General features: G+C 38.7%; 1 long non-coding RNA gene across 1 annotated transcript; it reads right to left on the reverse strand.

The window, feature by feature from the left end:
- Nucleotides 1–15,063: 15,063 nt before the first annotated feature.
- On the reverse strand, nucleotides 15,064–16,735 carry LOC132054937 (uncharacterized). Its single transcript, XR_009414423.1, has 2 exons — nucleotides 16,455–16,735; nucleotides 15,064–15,248 (listed from the first exon to the last, which is right to left on the reverse strand). It is a non-coding gene; the product is annotated as an uncharacterized LOC132054937 (long non-coding RNA).
- Between the last annotated feature and the right edge of the window lie 255 nt (nucleotides 16,736–16,990).

Below are 16,990 nucleotides of genomic sequence, written 5' to 3' on the forward strand. Positions count from 1 at the left end.
ATGTGAACCGTTACAGTACATATCTTCATTTTGCATAATTTCACTAACGCCATGGTGCACTTGTCTAATGGATCAATGATCAAGTGATTGATCATAATTATTTTCTCCGTGTGTGTTATTCAATTGTGGCATATTGGAGGTGATCTCAAGTGGGTTAGCAACCTTTACTGGAGGTGTATTTTGCTCCATAAATTCCCTGTATGTTGTAAAATGAGCAGAAGTTGAATCTACAATCAAAGAAGGACTAGGAATCACATATATTAAGTAGAGTTCACCAAATATGACATGGCGTGAAACATAAACTTTTCTAGACTGAGGATGGTAACATTTGTATCCTTTATACAAAAGACTATAGCCTATAAAAATACATGGAAAAGTTTTTGGTTGAAATTTATCCCTATTGTATCCTCTTAAATAAGGAAAACATCTGCATCCGAAAACTTTCATACTATTGTAATTCCGCTCTTGTCCATATAGCTTAGTGAAAGGAGATTGCATCTGCAAATTCGGTGTAGGCATTCTATTGATCAAGAAAACCACAGTCACAAAGGCTTCAACCTAAAGAAATATGGGTAAGTTAGCATTAAAGAGTAATGTAAGGCCTGTCACAACTCTATATCTGTGCCTCCACTCTGCTACACAATTTTGTTAAGGTGTATGTGGGAAAGATATTTGTCTTCTAATGCCATTCTGTGCCAGATAATTTATAAACTCCAAACTATTATATTCACCTCCTCCATCACATTGAAACACTTTGAGTTTCTTTGAGAATTGATTTGCTACTAATTTGTGGAAAGTGATAAAGTTAGAGAAAAATTTCGACTTTCTCTTTAATGGATAAATCCAACTAAACCTTGTGCAATCATCAACAAATATAACATAGTATTTTACTCCTTGAGAAGATACTACAGGAGCTGGTTCCCATAATCACTATGCACTTTCAATAAAGGCTCGTGTTCTCTTTTATTTGATACTTGGAAAGGTAACTCACAACGTTTTCCCACTTGACAACTAGTACACACCTTATTCCAACAACTAACATCAATTGACTTATTGCTATGTAAAAAATTGATAACTCTTAAATGGGTGTCCTAATCGTTTATGCCAAATCAAATGTGAATTCTTTTCGGCCTTTGAAGCTGCTAACACCTTATGCAAGTCTCCCTCCAAGGTAAACAGATCATCTCTTGTATTTCCCTTTGCCAGAATAGTCCTTGTGTTCTTTTCCTTACCAATGAAGCCTTTGTAAGTAAATTTTAAGGATCGAGGATTATCTGTCACCAACTTGCTAACAGAAATAAGATATTTCTTAAGTTTAGGCACAATAAAAACATCTTTCATTTGCAAGTTTCTTCCAATATTTTTATCACCTATATGTGTAATTTGGAGTTTATCACCACTGCTAACCATTACAGAATCACTTCCTTTAAAGGGATATGAGTTTTTGAGGATACCTGTGGTTGGTACCATATGATTAGTAGCACCTGAGTCCATGTAAAGGTTGTTGTCGGATTGGTCATTGAACGAAATTGTTGCTAATGCCTGAGGAACTTCTTGTTGAGCTTGATAGGAATAATCCCATCTATAGAAGCAAGATAGTGTTGTGTGGTTGTTTTTTCCATAAATTTGGCAAGGGTTTGACTTTGATGCCTCTTTTGGTTGACTTCCTGAGACATTAGGACCATCGCCTTTGGTAGGGTGGTCTAGTGCCTTCTCTTCCTTTTTGTTGTCCTCTTCCTCGAGAGTAGTTGCCATGTCCTCTTCCTTGAGTATTTTGGGAAACAAAAGTCATATTGGAGTCAAGATTTGTTTGCCCATCTTGTTCATCACTTTTTTCCCGCATTTCAAATCGTCTGAGAGAATTCACAAATTGAGTGAACGTACGGTAGGGGGTTTCCCTAACATCACTGTGCGAAAAGTTTTGTACTTGCTTCTAAGACTTCTAGAAAAGTTGATAACTTTGCTATCCTCATCCATAGGCTTGTGTATAGCCATAAGACGATCACAAATTCCCTTGAATTCCTTTATATATTCATCAATTATTTTTCTCCCTAGCTTAATGGTTTGAATCTGTTGATTCAACTAAAATTCCTTGTCTTTACTCGTTTATAGGTAGGTGTCCTCAAGGCAAGACCATATCTGCTTAGCTGTTGTACATCCAATGATGAGAAACATTGACTCCTCAGTCATAGTTGTTACACCTCGTACTTTGTTATGTTGAGCTTTGTCATGAGTTCTTCATCGTAGACTTGGAGAGCGGGACTATCTTCGAGGTTATATGAGATTAGACATGCCCATCTTGAGTATATAAGAGTTCAAGTTCATGTTTAGTAAGTGTTAGAAGGATTAGAGGGTAGACGAATCGACGAGAATACATTTCGACGAAAATCAAATTTTGAACGGTATTATACGGACCGTATAATATTATACGGACCGTACAATTGTGGTACCCCCACCATATAATGGTAATAGTGGAGGGTGTTTTCTGTGACCATTATACGGAACATATCATATTATACGGCTGTTTAATTGAGTCGATGGGAACTTTAAGTTGTATGTAATTTGGATCCCTCTTCATTTCACTTTATTTCCTCATATTTTAAGACCCTCCACACCTCTAAAAACCCTCTCCAACATATCCAACTAATCCCAAGGTGAATCAAATATTAAGAGTATAATTCAAGTGTTAAAAGTCCCGTGGTGCTTGTCGGATTCTAGTTCTTCTTCTTGTGGTGGTTTTGAAAGATACTTCATGGTGAATTAATCTATGTATTGGTGTGTTCTTGAGTTCTTGAGGTAATAGTTCATCTCATCTTCATGTTCTTGAGTTTGTTAGTCCTTAATCATCTTGTTGGACAAAGAATTTGTTAAAGAAAGACTCAAACTTGTGCTAGACTTATGGACTTTTGTGCATGATATTGTTGTGTTATTGAGGTAGTGTCCTTGTATATAGATAGTAATTGATGTTGTTGTTGTGTTCTTGTTGATATGCCTCATGAATTTGAAAGAAGAAAGTGTATAAGGATATCGTATACGAGAGTATATTGGGGCTGTTTTGGAATATACTTTTATGTGTTGATGATTTGAGTTCAAAAAGGATTAAAGGAGGTTGTAGTTGTTATTGTTCATTTTTTTGGTTTGAGTTGTGGTTGTTAAAGAATTGGGGGTTGTTAAAGAATTGGGGAAATGCTGTCTGTTTCATTTTAGAACCGAATTATCATTTGATATACGTGATATGCTAGCGTCATCTAAGTTCATATATGTATCCCTTTGTTATAGGATTGGCGTATTAGTTGAGACAAGTTCGTTGTTGGATCATATTGACGACTTGAGGTACGTAATGGCTATCTTTTCTCATTCTTGGCATGATCCCACATCTAGTAAGAACTTACAAATCATATATCGAGAAACTTACGACTAGAACATGTCTTAGTGATCCATAGACTCTTGAGTAGTTGTGTGGTACCTCCTAAGAGATTCTTTTCCGCTCCTTATTTCATTGATGTTAGTAGAGATGGAGAGTTACGTTGGTGTTTTATACTTATTCCATCATATACCTGATATATAGCATGATATACATACATATTCTTTAGCCTAGCCGCTTGGTCATTGAGACATTAGTGCCTGGCTGTTTGCTCAGTGAGATATTATTGCCTGGCCGCTTAGTTAGTGAGGCATTATTTCCTGGTGGACGAGTAAGTGAGACATTATTGCCTGGCCTTATGGTCAGTGAGATTTTACAGTTGCCTGACCGCTTGGTCAGTGAGAGATATGATATTATTAGATTGCATTTGATATAAGGCAGATCAGGTGAGTTACTTCAGGCCATTCTTTGGCCTCCAGATTATTATGCTTTCAGTTCAAATTCAGTATTCAGTTATTCTATTGCCTTACGTATTCGGTTCATTATTTTGTACTAGCGTCCCTTTTGCCGGGGACACTGTATTCATGCCGGCAGGTGCTGACAGACAGACAGATAGACCTCTCCAATAGGCGGGACCAGACATCAGCTGATTGGTGAGCTCCACTCATCCGAAGTTGCCAGGTCTAGTTATGGAGTCTCCCTTTTGAGTATATAGACATGATGGATAGTCTTGGGCCCTGTCCCGACCATGATATAGTTGTGTTTTCTTTAGAGGTTTGTGGATGAGTCTTGTATATAGTATGTCAGCATTGTGGCCTTACCGGCCCTTTGCATATGTCTATTTTGGTACTGTTGGTATTGTCTGTTTGCAGGTAGGCCTCGTCGGCCTAAGCTCGAGGCCTACCTGAGGGTTATCCCTCCAAAGTTACAGGTTTAGAGTGGTTCACCCGGGCCGAGTATGGCACCGGGTGCCGGTCACGCCTCTCCAAATTTGGGGCGTGACAAACTTGGTATCAGAGCAGGTTTGTCCTAGGGAGTCTACAAGACGTTTCTAGTATAGTGTTATTTATAGATGTGTTATGCACCACATTGTAGAAACAGGGAGCTATAGGGAATTTAGGAGTTGGTTGCCCTTCTTTGAGATCTAAATCGTGTTATAGAGCTGATTCATAGGAAATTTGAGTTAAACTACCTTTTCTGTTTTCTTATAGAGTTGTCGGTGACTAGAAAGACCATAGCTAGCTGGAGAGATAATACAGCAGCTGGTGAGGGGACCAGCAGGGCACACCCAGTAGATGGGGCCCAGTCTGAGGCCCAAGATGAGACCTCTTCTCAACCATCATCGACTCCTCCACCGCCTGAGGAGCTTCCGAGGGAGGCCGCACCTCCAGGACACCCTTTTGTGCCGACTGATTAGGACATCAGGAGTGCGGTGCAGTTACCGACTCAGTTAATGGCTACTCAGAGACAACCGAGAGTACTTGCTGGTGCAGAGTTTTTACGAGGGGCTTGGTAGCTCGAGACTTTGAGAGCTCGTGGCATTAGAGCCCCCAGAGTACACAGGGACCTGGCGAGACGCGGACCTGCAGAATTTTATCGATTAGCTTCATCGGGTTTTTAGAGTGATGCATGCTTCAGAGACAGAGGCAGCCGAGCTAGTGGCTTTCACGCTTCTAGATATAGCTGTTTTATGGTATGAGGGGTGGGATCAGTCTAGAAGATCTGATGCACCTCCAACAGTTTGGCCTGAGTTTTCAAAGGCCTTTTAGATCACTATTTACCATTGGAGATACGAGAGGCTCGGGTCGATCAGTTATTAGCTGGTCAGCAGGGTAATTCCAGTGTTCGTGATGCCTCCAATTTGATTCGTTAGCTCGATATGCTCCATCCTTGGTTGATTCGATAAGGGCCATGATCCACAAGTTTATAGCGGGGTTACACCCAGATTATGTCTAGGCTTGTATTACTGCGGCATTAAATGATAATATGGATATTGTTCGGATTCAGGAATTCACACAGAATTGTGAGGATCATAGACGTCAGCAGCAGGTTACCGAGAGGATCGAGAGGGAGCATCATAAGAGAGCAAGGGCCACTGGTCATCATGGTAACACTCGAGGAAGATTCAGACCCCAGTAACAGGGTAGGCCACCTAGGCTACCACCACCTCAATCTTAGGGGTACAGATCTGATCGTTATGTTCCATCTGGACTAGGTGAGAGCTCCCGTGCATCAGGGCCACAGCAACATAGGGGTTCAGGGCAGACCAGGCCACTACCACCGCAGTGTGGTAACTGTGGTAGGACACAGTATGGGCGATGCCAGTATGGGTCACGTTCTTTTTATACTTGTGGCAACTAGATCATTTCATGAGAGAGTGTCCACAGAGAGGACAGGGTGGCATGGCACAGTCGATTGGTTTTGTAGCAGGGTCATCTGCATCAGTGCGTCCTTCTAGGCACAAGTCTCAGTCATCATCTAGTAGAGGCAGAGTAGAAGAGGAGCTTCTGGTTCAGGCGGTGCTCAGAATCGCATCTATGCCTTGGTAAGTCGTCAGGACTTGGAGTCCTCGCTAGATGTTGCGACAAGTACATTGACAGTCTGTTCATATAATGTTTATGCAGTAATAGATTCGAGGTCCGATTTATCGTATGTTACTTCGTTTATTGCGAGGAAGTTTGGTATAGTACCAGAATTGTTGAGTGAGCCATTTTCTGTATCTACACCGGTTGGTGATCCTGTTATTGCTAGGAAGATTTAACGAGGTTGTTCAGTAGTTGTTTGTGATCATCAGACCCTAGCAGATCTTATAGAGTTAGAGACAGTTGACTTCGATGTTATTATGGGTATGGATTAGTTAGTATCTGTTTATGCTAACGTTGGGTGCTGGACAAAGATTGTTACATTCCACTTTCTAGGGGAACCAGTTTTGGAGTGGAAGGGAAACACGGCTTCACCGAGAGGTAGGATTATTTCCTATCTCAAGGCGAGGAAGATGATTACAAAGGGTTGTATCTATCATATTGTTCGAGTCCAGAATGCTGAGGCAGAATTGCAGACTCTTCAGTCTGTCCCAATGGTTAACGAATTTTTAGATGTATTCCCAGACGAGCTTCCAGACATTCCACCAGAGTGGGAGATTAACTTTGCTATAGATGTGTTGCCGGATACTCAGCCGATATCTATTCCTCCTTACAGGATGGCTCTTGATGAGTTGAAGGAATTGAAGAAGCAACTGAAAGACTTGCTTGAGAAAGTCTTCATCATGTCTAGTACTTCGCCGTGAGGTGCACCAGCATTATTTGTAAGAAAGAAAGACGGCTCACTGCAGATGTGTATTGATTACCGGCAACTGAAGAAGGTGACGATAAAGAACAAGTACCCACTCTCGTGGATGGATGACTTATTTGATCAGTTACAGGGTGCCAAATGTTTCTCAAAAATTGATTTGAGATCGAGTTATCATCAGGTTAGGGTCAGGGAGAAGGATATTCCGAAGACAGTTTTCAGGACCAAATACGGTCATTTTGAGTTCCTTGTAATGTCTTTCGGGTTGACTAAGGCGCCAGCAGTATTCATGGATTTGATGAACAGCATATTCAGATCCTTCTTAGATCTGTTCGTGATTGTATTTATTGATGATATTCTGGTCTACTCTCGATCAGAAGCTGAGCATGCGGATCATTTACGTGCAGTACTCAGAGTTCTTTAGGATCAGAAGCTATGTGTGAAGTTTTCTAAATGTGAGTTTTGGTTAAACTCAGTGGCATTCCTGGGCTATATTGTATCAGATGAGGGCATCAGGGTTGATACTCAAAAGATAAGAGTCCATGGAGACTTGGCCTAGACCCACGACACCGATAGAGGTTCGTAGTTTTCTGGGATTGGCAGGGCACTATAAAAGGTTCGCATAGGGGTTTTCTTCTCTTTAAGCACCACTGACGAAGCTGACTCAGAAGAAAGCTAAGTTCCAGTGGACAGACGCTTGCAAGCGAAGTTTTCAGGAGTTAAAGGACAGATTGACTTTAGCACCAGCTCTGACACTTCTAGAGGGGTCCGAGGGCTTTGTTGTTTATTGTGATGCTTTGAGCGTCGGGTTAGGCTATGTATTAATGCAGAACGATAGATAATTATGCTTCGAGGCAGCTGAGGAAACACGAGAATAATTATCCGACCCATGATTTAGAATTAGCAGTAGTGATTCATGTACTTAAGATCTGGAGGCACTATTTGTACGGTGTTCATGTTGATATCTATACAGATCATAAGAGCCTCTTGTACATCTTCAAGCAGAAAGAGTTGAATTTACAGCAGAGACGATGGTTAGAGCTGTTGAAAACTATGTTGTTGATATTTTATACCATCCAGGGAAGGCAAATGTAGTAGCCGATGCCCTTAGCCCCAGATCTATGGGTAGCTTATCGTATTTGGGAGCTGAGAAGAGAGAGTTAGCTCACGACCTTCATCAGTTGGCTAGTTTAGGAGTATGATTGCTAGAATCTGGTGATACTAGAGTTACTATTCATGATACAATGACATCAACCCTAGTAGCCGAGGTGAAACAGCGCCAGTATGAGGATCCTTTATTGATTCACTATAGAGATACAGCCTCGCAGAAAGAGAAGTCACCCTTTGAGGTCACCGGAGACGGAGTCCTGAGATACCGAGGTGGATTGTGTGTTCCTGATGTTGCAAGCTTACATCAGCAGATGGTGGCGGAGGCTCACTATTCCCGCTATTCTATTCATCCTGGGTCGATGAAGATGTACTACGACATCAGGTCAGTCTACTGGTGGAATGATATGAAGAAGGATATAGCCGAGTTGGAGGCTTAATGCCACAATTGTTAGCAGGTAAAGATTGAGCACCAGAATCCTGGTGGATTGTTGCAGGACATAGACTTTCCGACTTGAAAATGGGAAGCAATCAACATGGATTTCATTACGGGTTTACCCCGATCTCAGCATGAGTTCGATTCTATATGGGTGATTATTGATAGGCTTACAAAGTCAGCACATTTTCTGCCAGTCAAAACTACTTATACTGTTGAGGATTACGCGAAGTTATATATCAAAGAGATAGTCTGACTCCACGGTGTTCCAGTGTCTATTATTTCAAAGAGAGGTGCCCAGTTTATAGCTAACTTCTGGAGATCCTTCCAGAAAGGGTTGGGGACACAAGTGAACCTCAGTACAACTTTCCATCCTAGACAGACAGACAGACAAAGAGCACTATTCAGATGCTCGAGGATATGTTACGGGCTACCATTCTAGCATTAGGATGGCCCCGTATGAGGTTCTATATGGGCAGAAGTGTAGATCTCTTATCGAATGGTTCGAGGTCGGAGAATAAAGGTTATTAGGACCTGACTTGATCCAGCAGGCGGTAGAGAAGGTTAAGCTTGTTCTGGAGAGGTTATTAGTAGCACAGAGTCACCAGAAGTCATATGCATATAATCGACAGCTAGACTTAGAGTTTCAGGTAGATAACTGGGTGTTCTTGAAGGTATCGCTAATAAAAGGCGTCATGAGATTCGGCAAGAAGGGAAAGCTTAGCCCTAGATACATCAGACCTTAAAGGATTGTTTGTAGAGTAGGCCAGGTAGCCTATGAGTTAGACCTACCTTCAGAGTTAGACCTACCTTCAGACTTGGAGTCAGTGCATCCGGTCTTCCATGTATCCATACTTAATTAGTGTATTAGAGATCCTTCCCGACTTGTACCCGTTGATGATATTCAGGTCACAAAGCAGTTATCACACTACAAAAAAAGTTGCAATTATTGGAGGTCAAAATTATAATTTGTAGAGGTTAATAAACTTTGCTATTTACTGTCACGGAGGTTGACTATACCCCCGCAGTTAACGTTGCCATAATCAATTTGCGGCAAATTACTGCGGGGGTTTGGTCAACCTTCGTGACAACAAATAGTGGAGGTTTATGATGTTTGGCCTAAAATGCATATAATTAGCCATTATTGCCTCACATTCTAATACTTTTAATAGTCTTTTGAGTATTATTATATCAATTTGTGCTTAGTATTATAATTTCATTTTGTAGGAATAAAGCACCATGAGAATGAGAAGATTTGGAGAAAAATGAAGTAATGTGTTAGAAATTAAGAAAGCAGAAAACAAATTGGACGACGTAAAGTTGAAGCAGCAACTGCCAAGGATATTGCTAGAGGAAAGTTCAAGTGAATATTGAAGACGGCCTCAACAAGGAAAAGAGAAGTCTTGAATTATTGTATTATTTGGGGAGGGAATTAATTAACATATAAGGTGGCATTTGTCTATGGTATAAAGTATAAAAGGAAGGTTCTTATAGGAAGGATTAAAAACAGGAAAAAAAGGGTTGCTGGACGACGTGAAAGTGGGACTCCTAGTCCTACACAGTAAAGGAGGGCACAAAAGAAAATTTACTTACAGTTGGCGTGCCAAAGGGATGCCAATAAAAAAGGCCTATGCGTAACTATATAAATACACCTTCTACACGATTTTCGGGGGACAACTTTTGACATAGAGAGAGCTTAGAGCCGCCGTGGAGGCCGGAGTTACAGGGTTTTACCTTCTCTTCTCTGTAATACTTATTTTGACGTTTTTATTCGGATGATTTGTTGTTTTTCTTCCATGTCTATGTGGAGCTAAACTCTTTAGTTCTAGGGCTTTGACACAAACATGAAAGTTGACGTTTGATTATCGTTTCTATCTATTGATTTTCCATCTTTGGGTTATTTATTTATTCTTGGTCTTAATTGTTTAATTACTTGATCACTAATTAGATACTATCTGTGGCGTGTGAATTGAACTAGGGATAGGAAATTTGCATGCGTAATAAGAATAAATAGATCTTGTTCGATTAATCGTTTCGCTAATGAGGATAGGAATATACCCTTTAGCCTTGCTTAGTTGAATACGGATAAGTAAATGCGTTCTTGTTACCTCTGGCGACCATACGAACATAGGCGTTATAGTAGCATCTACAGGCTTGTGAGCAACTCGAAAGATACTCATAAAGTTATAATTAACCCGTCAACTAGTAACCCGTAGGTAGAACGATTTGAAGACTCAACTGGATTGTTAGTGGTCATAGCCCTAGATCTATCTCTTCTCCGATAAAAATCCTCTCTTTGGTTAAAGTTCATCATTTGTTTTATTTTATTTTTAGTTAGTTTATAAATATAACTTTGGATTTTACTTCTTGTTTAGATAATTAGCAAGAGTTTAATTTAGTGAACAGTGGATCATAAGTCCCTGTGGGTACGATATCTGGACTTAAAAATTCTATATTACTTATACGACCGCGTATACTTGCGTGTGCGTTTGGGAGCAACAAGTTTTTGGCGCCATTGCCGGGGATTTAGAAATTAACAGTTTTTCTAGATTATATTTTTCCTTTTATCTTTACAAGTTTTTGTTCTATTTTATTTTTGCTTTGTTTTGTGTATTTTTCTTTACATGGAGTTTTCATCTTGTCATTACTTGACATCTTTGGAGTACAACTTTAAAATATATGTTGCTCAATGTGATAGACTCTCGAATGGTATTATTCAAATAGTTAAAGAAAAAATTGAGTTCTACCATGAGGTTGAAGATTTTTGTGTCACTGTTCACTACTTGAATAGGGATTTGAGTGCAAAAGTTGATGCTTTTAACAATCAACAATTTAGTGATGAGTTGTGTGAAGTTGAAAAAGATCTTCTAGGCCAAATTGAGGAGTTAAAATTCGAGAGTAAATCGTTAGACCATATTTTTCTTGATGATGCCAATGTTGAGACAAGTGCACTAGAGTCTTGTGAGGAAGTGGATAATATTATTTTTGATGACTCTAGCTTGTGTATATATGGGAATGGGGATGGAGATAGTAGTACAATTCATAAGTTAGGACACATAAGACCTCATTCCAATCATTTTTCCACATTGTATTTAGATAGTAAGATGGTAATCGATCCATCTGAGCCTATGGGGGAGCCAAATGGTGAGGATGAGAGTTCCTATATTCTTGAGTTTGTTGTGCCAAAAAGCAAAAATTACATTCCTCATCTTAAGGCCGAAAATGCAGAGTGAAAAATTTATTACTTGGCCTAGTTATCTTTGTACCTCCACCAAAGGAGCATAGCCGTAGATTGGATGCCCTGTTAGGGGTACAATTCATAAGTTCAAGGTGGAGGAAAAAGTTGATTCACGTCGTGCCGCGACGTAAATCAAGCGCTTGTTGGGAGGCAACGCAGCTTGTATTTTTTTATTTTATTTTTTTAATTTTTATAGTGTCACGTTTTGTTTTGTTTTTGTTGTGTTATTTGTTTTGTAGACTAGGCTAAGTCTGAGTACCCGGAGTTGAAAGCTGAGGAGCATGCCAGAGTTTTATGTGTGGGGTCATTCACCCCTTGATGATGAGAGCATGTTGCTAGCTAGGCCCTGAAGGGTCCCAGAGAGTATTTCTTGCTTTACCTGTTTTTAATTTTTCCATCTATATACACTGAGGGCATTGCATAACTTTAAGTGTGGGCTGGGAAATACGTCCCTGGTAAGGTTGAGGATGATGATTTAATATGCCTTAGAATTTTCTTTTATTAGTTTTGAGTCTTAGTGTCGAGAAAAAAAAAATGACGAAAAAAAATTGAAAAATTCGAAAAAGATTCTTTAGTAACTTCTTAAGTCCCTCATTAGTGACATTCATCATCTACCCCTTGGGTTTTCTTATGGCCTCAGTTCTTTCCCGAGGGGGGACCTTTGAACCGGGTAATTTTTTATTTTTTAGGATTATTTTTTTGAGGAGTAGTAAAGGAGAGAGAAGAAAGCCCTTGTGACTTGTTTGATACTAGCATATTTAGGCCTGAGCTTGAGTAGTACTTTCCTGTGAGTGCTTGAGTAATGAAAAAGATAGCAGACTTTCTGACACCTAGCTCATGGTTGTGACTCTGTATATAGCTTATTCTTATTTTGTAGTTCGCCATGATCCTATCTGTCCTAGAGTAGAATTGATCCATCTTGATTGAGACTTGTGCCATGTGTGGTGAGGATTTCTTGCATATATTCCATGTTTTGCATCTTAGTCTAGAACTTGCCCTGCATGTTATTGAAGCGAAATAAAAGTGTTGCTCTGTTTGGAAGATGATTATAGGCTTTCTTTGATATGTTTTGTGAATTTTAGCCTTTTCAGAAATTGTTACCACTATTTAGCCCTTTGAGCCTGTAGCCTTTCATTTGTTTGCCGTATTTTTGCCTTGATCCTTTTTGTTGAATCCCTAGTTTTTGCACCCTGCTTCCTTGGGCACTGTAGCTCAGACTGTGATATAATTGGTAAATCGAAAGAAAAGGGACGGTCAAGTGAAAAAATGGGGACCAATGATAGATGCAAAGTGATGAAAAGACCCTCCTTGAAAGAATGTGACACAAAAAAAAAATGAAAAAAAAAATTGCTGAAAAAATTGAATCGTTCTTGATATGATGAGAATTACTTGTGAAAATAATTGATGAAGAGAGGGCTAAAAAATAAAGTGAAAAGATGAAAATAATGGGTGATGAAGTCTAAAAGTGCAAAGTGCTTAGGGAAGTGTAAGTCACTATTATATAGTTTTCCTACCCGTCCCCTAGCCAACATTACAACCCGTTAAAGTCCTATTTGATTCTATTCGAGCATACTTAATTAGTGGAGATGTACATAATGGGCAAGCCTATGGTTCTTTGTGCATACATGTGAATTTCTTTGTGAGTGCGAGAGTTATACTTTGATGCTATGTTCTTAAATTACATTCGATTCTTTGATTTGAGTGTGCGGACTATTTCTTCTTGTGAGGGCACTTGTTTCATGATAGATAGGTCATGTTATTAGATTTCTTTGACAGAGTAGGTGAGCAAACTTAAATTTGATGAGTTAGAGTCCGTCTTTGAGGTTAGGAGGCTAGAAGTTTGTTGTTCGATTGAGTTCACTTGTATATCTTGCATGATGATCAGAAAGTGTATGCTTAATGGTTTGAGTTGCTATAGGGCCTAATTGTTGGTATCAACAAAGTGGTGGTGTTCCTAGGCTTGATTTATTGAGAGTGGTTTTAATGCTTACTCGAGGACGAGCAAGAGTTTAAGTGTGGGGTAGTGATGTTCGGCCTAAAATGCATATAATTAGCCATTATTGCCTCACATTCTAATACTTTTAATAGCCTTTTGAGTATTATTATATCAATTTGTGCTTAGTATTATAATTTCATTTCGTAGGAATAAAGCACCGCGAGAATGAGAAGATTTGGAGAAAAATGAAGTAATGTGCTAGAAATTAAGAAAGCAGAAAACAAATTGGACGACGTAAAGTTGAAGCTGCAACTGCCCAGGATATTGCTAGAGGAAAGTTCAAGTGAATATTGAAGACGACCTCAACAAGGAAAAGAGAAGTCTTGAATTATTGTATTATTTGGGGAGGGAATTAATTAACATATAAGGTGGCATTTGTCTATGGTATAATGTATAAAAGGAAGGTTGTTGTAGGAAGGATTAAAAATAGGAAAAAAAGGGCTGCTGGATGACGTGAAAGTGGGACTCCTAGCCCTACACAGTAAAGGAGGGCACAAAAGAAAATTTACTTACAGTTGGCGTGCCAAAGGGATGCCAATAAAAAAGGCCTCTGTGTAACTATATAAATACACCTTCTACACGATTTTCGGGGGACAACTTTTGACATAGAGAGAGTTTAGAGCCGTCATGGAGGCCGGAGTTACAGGGTTTTACCTTCTCTTCTCTGTAATACTTATTTTGACGTTTTTATTCGGATGATTTGTTGTTTTTCTTCCATGTCTATGTGGAGCTAAACTCTTTAGTTCTAGGGTTTTGACACAAACCCGAAAGTTGACGTTTGATTATCGTTTCTATCTATTGATTTTCCATCTTTGGGTTATTTATTTATTCTTGGTCTTAATTGTTTAATTACTTGATCACTAATTAGACACTATCTGTGGCATGTGAATTGAACTAGGGATAGGGAATTTGCATGCGTAATAAGAATAAATAGAGCTTGTTCGATTAATCGTTTCGCTAATGAGGATAGGAATATACCCTTTAGCCTTGCTTAGTTGAATACGGAGAAGTAAATGCGTTCTTGTTACCTCTGGCGACCATACGAATATAGGCGTTATAGTAGCATCTACAGGCTTGTGAGCAACTCGAAAGATACTCATAAAGTTTTAATTAACCCGTCAACTAGTAATCCGTAGGTAGAACGATTTGAAGGCTCAACTGGACTGTTAGTGGTCATAACTCTAGATCTATCTCTTCTCCGATAAAAATACGCTCTTTCTTGGTTAAAGTTCATCATTTGTTTTATTTTATTTTTAGTTAGTTTATAAATATAACTTTGGATTTTACTTCTTGTTTAGATAATTAGCAAGAGTTTAATTTAGTAAACAGTGGATCATAAGTCCCTGTGGGTACGATATCTGGACTTAAAAATTCTATATTACTTGTACGACCGCGTATGCTTGCGTGTGCGTTTGGGAGCAACAATTTACAACCTCCGCAAATTGCGTTGCTGACCTCTACAATTAGCTTGCAGCCTATGGAACGTTTTGCCTACAAGGGAGGTTACAAACCCCCACAATTTACTATACCTATTTGGGTTTTAACCCCCACTACTTTTAAATATATTCTAGAATAGATATATTTATTACCGAAAACAACTTTCCACACTTTTTTCTAATACAGATCTGAATATATTTAACACTAAACCAGAATATCAAAATTGAGAAATATCAACGTTCCATTAAACTACAAAATACTAAGACAAGTAAATGTCATCAACTGAAATCGTCACAAATTCACTTTAGTCAACTAATCATATTACATGATTACTAGAGTTAGAAAATCTTGCATCCATGGATCCGCTAGCTGCATCACTCGGCTGCAAAAAAAAAAAAAAGAAGAGAGATTTGTGAATACATTACCAGAAAGAACGGATAATTAAGAAAAATAGAAAAGATAAGGTTTCACCGAAACCAACTAGTAAACCAGAAAGAACCGAAATCATATTATATGATGATCCTCATGCTCCTAAAATATACATTCAAATCCAAGACCAACTAGTATCAAACTCTTTGATTAACATACAGAAGATGGAATGTCATGAATCAATTCCAAAAGAACAAGGCAATTCCATGAGAACCTTAACTCTTTATGAAGCAAAGAAGAAACCATCCGCAGAAGATTAAAGTTGAATAAATTGATCAGTCGTCATAGTAGATGTTAGAGAATTGTACATAATGCCCAGTTTTGCCAATTATAAAGTATCACAACACTATTTTTGTCTCTAAGATTCCTAAAGGACATCTAATCCTAGTAATTGACATCTCACTAGTGGTGTTCCTGGACAAAATCCAGTTTTATTCAGAAAAAATAAATGAGCAACCTAAGAGAATTAATCCAGTTTTATTAAGAAAATATCAAACTTCACTCTTTTTTTTACAGGAAGTAGCCTTGTTAAATCTTCATGGAACTGAGTTTTCACCAAAAGATTAAGCTTAAACGAGCATGGAGAATATCAACTTTAAGACGAGTGATAAATAATTAGTGAAATAGAGAAGAAGACGAGATAAAGTACCTTCAACAAAGGTAATTTGCAAATGAAGACAAGAGGAGTACATATTGCACAATTTTGCCCATTATCCACAAAATACATCACTTGCAAATTAATTTAATATGAAAGTTAAATTCACTTCTAATAGTTAAATTCACTCATAATAATATGATCAGAACTCAGAAGCAAGAAAGTAGAGAACCTAAACTACACAGGTTGAATACAAATATCTAACGAGCATTCCAAGTTGCGAAAATGGGATAAATTTAATGATTTACCCACTGACATCCATATCCCAACTATGATTTACCCACTTTAGTGCAAGCAACTCTTTAGTAGCCGGTGAAGTTCAAGTTGCAAGTTGAAAGCTAAACAAATATTCAAAATGGATACTGAATTTTTATCAAGTAGATCAAGTCCAACTAGTTTAGAATTGAGGCATAATAGTAGTACTTGTTTCTATACAAAGCTGCTAGGTGAAACAACAATGTTCAATTAACACGTATTGAAATTATAAGGAAATGAAAAACAAACCTTCAATGTAATCAAGAATTTGGTCCATGAAGCCTATTTTTTTCTTGGATGAAAAGCAAGTGAGAGAACGCTTATCTCCATTTGAGAAAAAGAAAGAAGAGGAGGAGTTGCTCTTCCAATTACTACAACATTGTGGACATGGGAAGAAGAATTGATGCACAGAAAGAGATAAAGCTGAACTGGCCATACACTATAGAGAGACAGAGAAAAGGAATTTGGGTGCAAAGATGTGTAGATGTTTTTTCTAAAGGGGAATTGGGTCGTGGGTGATGGGTGGTGGGTCATGGGTCATGGGTCATGGGTCTGGTAGTAGGAAAAGATCTGGTGGGGATGGGTGAGGTTTTATTTTCGACCAATAGGAGGCACCACGTAATAAATGATAATAAAAAATGAGAGGTCCGTTAAGTTTAAGGGTATAAGTGAGAAAAAATAAATGGATGAATGGTATTTTTAGACCCATAGATAGATGAAGGATATTTTTAAACCTTTGGGATAGTTCAAGGGCATTTTTGGACCTTTTCCCTTCTTTCAATTCC

Source organism: Lycium ferocissimum, chromosome 4, assembly GCF_029784015.1.
Source record: "Lycium ferocissimum isolate CSIRO_LF1 chromosome 4, AGI_CSIRO_Lferr_CH_V1, whole genome shotgun sequence".
Taxonomy (NCBI): Eukaryota; Viridiplantae; Streptophyta; class Magnoliopsida; order Solanales; family Solanaceae; genus Lycium; species Lycium ferocissimum.